This window comes from Asparagus officinalis, chromosome 5 (genome assembly GCF_001876935.1).
Source record: "Asparagus officinalis chromosome 5, Aspof.V1, whole genome shotgun sequence".
In the NCBI taxonomy this organism is placed as follows: domain Eukaryota; kingdom Viridiplantae; phylum Streptophyta; class Magnoliopsida; order Asparagales; family Asparagaceae; genus Asparagus; species Asparagus officinalis.
In genome coordinates, this window is record NC_033798.1 from 8,857,745 (window position 1) to 8,862,816 (window position 5,072).

The window sequence follows — 5,072 nt, forward strand, 5'->3', positions numbered from 1 at the left end:
ATAGTTTATTTCAAACTTATTTTTACGACGTACTTAAGCCGTGAGGGTTGGGACTAGTTAAGTCTAGGTGTTACTCACTATGGAGAGTTATGTTAGACAAATGGTTTCAATTAGGTTCTAGGGTACGGTCTTTATAAACCTCCCGATTCGGATTGTAATTCAAGAGAACTCTTGGCATAGTGAGGAAGCTCCTTCCTGAGAAGGAAAATTTGATATAAGATTGTTATCCGAACCACTATAAAAATCTCTTGTGTTATTATTCGCTTTCATTTTTCTATATTCTGATGAATATTCTGTATTTTAGTGAAAAACTGTAGCAAATCTATTCACACCCACCAGCCCCCTCTATTCTTGCAACACAGATCCAACAGAGTTTGGCTGAGATCTCATGTAAAAATCAACTTCTGCCCTCTATTTAATTAAATAAAACTAAAACATTAAGTAAATTGAGAGCAAAACAGTAATATCTAAATATTTATGTAGAGGTATAGCTGGCTACACCACCATAGGAGCATATCTAAAAATTAACCCTTTCCCACGTAAGTACAATTAGCATGAGTCCTCCTTTAATCCTTTTTTTTTTATTAGTGAACAGTGCCAAAATAAAGAACGTTTAATTTCTGAATGCTAATGATCAACTAATCCAACAACACTGGAGGAATGTTGTTAGATCAGTGAGCACATAGATAACAACAATAAAGGCTAACATGTAGATAACAACAATCTTAATTAAACCAGTATCAACACAAGTACATGGATGAAGCATTACATAAGCACCCAGAGTGTAGAATTAAAAAATAATTAAAAAAAAAACCACCACTTGATACTCACTTATTATACATTTATACAACATACAAACAAACCACTCAAGCCCTATTTATTTATCGATACTTCATAAAGCAGAAGACAACGACTCACATGCCTTATACCTGCTTTATTTAAACTAGAAACATGAGCTACACAACGAAAAAGAAACATAGTACAAAATGGTACAATATTCAAGCTCTCATAAGTTGATAAGCTATAAAATATAGCCCAACTCTTGATGTAACATATATATTTTGTTCTTTTCCTGACGTTCGAGAGGCATGACTGGTTAATTCACTACAGTAGAATATTGAATCTGTAATTAACTAGTATAAATAACGAATAATTTTTTATGTTGTACAAGTACATTGGATGCACAACTATAATTCTAGTCATGTTGAGTTTTTGCTCCCTATGTTTTCTGACCACTCTCTTGCTCATGTTTCAGTTTATGAAGATAATTTGCAGGGAAAAAAGCCTTTTAAATTTTTTAAAATGTGGACAAAGCATGAGGACTTCCTACCCTCAGTTTCAGCAATATGGAAAACTTCTATTGATGGATGCAAGATGTTCTATGTCTTCTCAAAGCTGAAGAATTTGAAGGGTTCTTTGAAGGAGCTAAATAAAAGGCATTTCTACAATATTAGTGAACAAGTCCAACGAGAAAAGATAACACAGGAAGTTCAAAAAAAGTTACAGTCTGATCCTCTCAACGCCACACTCATAAATCAGGAAAAGAATGTGATCTCTTCATACAATAAACTTATGGAGTGTGAACTATCTTTTTACCAGCAAAAATCAAGGATAGCCTGGAGTGTTCATGGGGATAGAAATACAAATTTTTTTCACTCTACCATCAAAAGAAACAGGCATCACAACAGAGTGTTAATCCTCTATAATGATTTGGGTGAAAAAATTACTGATAGAGAGGGGATTGTAAATGAATTTATTTCATATTACAAGAATCTCATGGGCACTGCTACTCCAACCTCTGTCCCAGACATAAAAGTCATTCAGAATGGCCCTTGTCTGATTGATACCCAAGTTAGGTACCTATCTCGACCAATTTCAAAAGATGAAATTCATGCAGCAGTTTTCTCTATGCCTGACAACAAAGCCCCAGGACCAGATGGGTATAGTGCATCTTTTTATAAATCAGCATGGTCTATTATTGGAGATGAGGTTACTTCTGCAGTTGAAGAATTTTTCAGAACTGGGAAGCTTCTGGGTGCAGTTAACTCCACTTATATAGCATTGATTCCCAAGGTACATTGCCCTAAAACTCCTGCTGATTTCCGTCCCATTTCTTGTTGTAATTGCCTCTACAAGTTCATATCTAAAATCCTAGCTAACAGACTTCAGTCTGTTATGGGTTGTATCATAAATGAGGCTCAATGTGCTTTTGTGAAAGGAAGACAAATTACCAATAACATTTTGCTAGCTCAAGAACTGGTTAAGGGTTATGGGAGGAAACATGTGTCACCAAGGACCATGATCAACATAGATATTAAGAAAGCTTTTGATACTGTTAGTTGGAGCTTCTTACAGCACTTACTCAGTGGCATGGGCTTCCCTCGGGTATTCATAGATTGGATTATGGCTTGCATCTCATCCCCTAAATACTCCATTTCTCTCAATGGATCTTTGCATGGGTATTTTAAGGGTGAAAGAGGGTTAAGGCAGGGTGACCCCCTATCCCCCTATCTGTTCATTCTTGCAATGGAGTACCTCTCCAGGAGCATTGTTTTGCTGAAAAATGACAGAAATTTTAAATATCATCCAAAATGCAAGAAGCTCAATATCTCCCATCTAATTTTTGCTGATGATCTACTACTGTTTACCAAAGGGGATTCTTATTCAGTGCACAAAATTTATGAATGTGTCAAAGACTTTGGTGCTAAATCTGGTTTAGAGGCAAATCCTTCTAAATGCTCTATTTTTTATGGTGGAGTTGATGAATCTACAAAGGATACTATCAGAAACTGTTTGGGCTTTCCTGAGGGGAATTTTCCTATCAGATATCTTGGTTTGCCACTCATATGCAAAAGAATGTCTTACATGGATTGTAGCTCTCTTTTTGTGAAAATATCAGGCCAGTTTCAGACATGGTTACACAGGAAGCTGTCATATGCTGGTAGGCTACAAGTAATTAAAAGTGTTATTCTGGGTATTCAGATATTCTGGACTTCCTGTTACATTCTTCCAATCAAAGTTCTTCGTCAAATTGATGTACTCTGTAGAAATTTCCTATGGGGTAAATCTGATCAGGCTTTCAAAATTCCCCTTGTGAACTGGACAAATGTGTGCACTGATAAAAAGCTTGGGGGACTGGGGATCTTCTCTGCAACTCAGTGGAGTATTGCTACTGCGTTGAGGGCTATTTGGCACATTCATATGAATAAGGAATCTCTGTGGATCAAGTGGATTCATGAAAATTATCTGAAAAACAGAGATATTTGGCATGCAAAACAAGCTTTTAACACAGGATAGGCTTATCAGATGGGGGGTTATACATAATAATCTATGTTGCCTGTGTGATGGTTCTAGAATTGAGAACCGAAATCACTTATTTTTTGACTGCAGCTTTTCAAACAGAATTTGGAATGGTGTTATGGATTGGTTGCAGTTTAAATGGAGATCAGCAGATTGGCATAGGCTTTTGGACTGGTACATTTCCAGGTTGAGAGGGAAGGGCACCACACAAAGAATCAAGAGATTGGCTTTTTCGGTTGCAATCTACAATATTTGGAGTGAAAGAAATGATAGAATCTTCAAGGGAAAAGCCAGGTGTATTGATCAGCTGATTAGGAAAATTAAAGTGGATATATTGACTATATCTCTCAATTATCCACTACCTGCTGAAGACAAACAGTGGCTCCTCTCACTGTAGTTGATAAAAAAGTTTGATGATTTTGCTTTCTTGAGTTTCATATTTTTTAGGCAAAAATGTATATATAGTTGATATCTCTGTTTTTGAGTAACTTGATGTACATAACGTTACATATTTGGTGAGTGAATAAAATTTTCATTGACCAAAAAAAAGGTGACCGATTTTATACTTAACCTGCAAGGAGGGTCGAGGACATTTATTCAATCAGAGAAATAAAAACATCAAATTATAAATTAGGTGCTTGAATATAGTGTATATGCTTATCATAATAAGGTCCGTAATAATGAATCTAAGAAGATAGAGAACACCCAAAATAAAAATAAAAACAAAACAAACCATACCCCCAAACCACTTCTTAATGCCACCAAGTATCTCTTCCGGATCATGCTTAGTTGCTCTATAAGCATCAATCTTGTTCAATTCCTATAAAGAGGATTGATAGAAAAAATTAGAACTGCCATAATTCATAAATTAGTTTGTTATTATCATCAAAGACTTATTCATATCAAAAAAATGGAATAGGCGATGAAATATAACTCCATACTTAGAAGGCTCAAAAAAAGACTAAAAGAAACTAACACTAGTAAAAAGAGGCCCAGCCCCAACGGGTGGATTAAACCGTTGGGGCAATTTTTATCAGTCCCAACGGTTCAAACTGTTGGGGCAAGGCCATATAGTCCACGAAAATTTCCCCCCATTTATTTTTACCCAAAAAAAAGAGGGAAGACCCCGTTCTCTCTATTATCTCTCTCTCATCAAAACCCCAAACCCAATCCTTCCCAAATCAGACCTCGCCGCCGCCGCCAGAGGTCGCCGTCAGGGCTCGTCAATCTTGCAGTTCGCCGTCGGATCTCCCTCAAAAAACCCTAATTGTTCCACAACCTCCGCCGCTACGAATTCAGCCTCCAGTTCGACATCCCCGTCACCTACCCTACCACCGCCCCCGAGATCGAACTCCCTCAACTCGACGGAAAGACTCACAAGGTTTTATTTCGTTTCGTTTCGTTTCATTTCTCATCTCCCTTCTTCTTTCCTTCGGTTCTTCATTTCTCATGCAATTGCTGGGGACTTCTCTTGGTTTTCTTGATGTGGGTTTCTACTCGTTTACATGCCCAAGAGCTGAGCTCATCGTGAGGTCAGTCGTTAAGGAGGCTGCTAGGTTGGATCCGACGATGCCGGCTGCCCTGCTCAGGCTTCATTACCATGATTGTATTGTTCAAGTGAGATCTCTCTCTCTATACTTTGCTTTGATGATTTTTTTATTTTTAAAATTTATTTTCCAAAACTCAATTTATAAAAAACTACAGGCGATGAAAGTTATTTATACTTGGCTAAAACTTTAAATTGATGGACCAAGAGGAAATTCCAGTGATTC

The 5,072-nt window shown here is 37.0% G+C and overlaps 1 pseudogene; it reads right to left on the minus strand.

The window, feature by feature from the left end:
* The window catches only part of LOC109841489, a 10,406-nt pseudogene continuing 9,373 nt past the window's right edge, over positions 4,040 to 5,072 (minus strand).